We start from the raw sequence: 606 nt of genomic DNA, 5'->3' as shown, positions 1-606 counted from the left end.
GGCCGTGCCCAGAGCCCTGGGCAGCCCCAGGCATCGGCCGAGGATCGGCGTCCTCACGGCTGCAGCAGCAGCACCGAGCTCCCCTCCGGGCACACCGGCAGCTCCAGCCCTGGAGCACTCACGTCCCGGAGCACGCACACGTGTTCCATGAGACCATCAGGCCTCCCATGGCAGGTGAGACACGGTGAGGCTGCACGTCTGTGTGAGGTTGATGCCCAGACCAAGTTGGATGTCACTGTGAAGTCAGAGCCCTGATGCGAAGTCAGAGCGTGGGGGTCTCACTGCCAGGCTTGGATGTGAACGAGCCATCTCACAAGCACTCCATTATTCCCCTTAGATTTCCCCAAAACTTCAAACGGAGCATTGTTCTCCCTTTTCTCCTGCTCTTGGTCCACTCCTGAAGCTCAGTCGTGCAGGTGGTGTCATCTGACATGAAGGATTTATTACAGCAGTGTCTATTTCCACGGAGATCCTTGTTAGCACGTGACAGTTCCATGGAAGCCCACGAAGCCGTGCTGTCCCTGTGTCACTGCCGGCCATCACCACGGGCCACCCGCCAGCGCCTGCCCGCTCCGACGGCCGCCAGGGCCCTGAACGCAGAGATAT

The sequence above is a fragment of the Corvus brachyrhynchos genome, unplaced genomic scaffold, assembly GCF_000691975.1.
Source record: "Corvus brachyrhynchos isolate BGI_N302 unplaced genomic scaffold, ASM69197v1 scaffold45, whole genome shotgun sequence".
Lineage (NCBI taxonomy): Eukaryota > Metazoa > Chordata > Aves > Passeriformes > Corvidae > Corvus > Corvus brachyrhynchos.
This window is presented reverse-complemented; position numbering follows the sequence as displayed.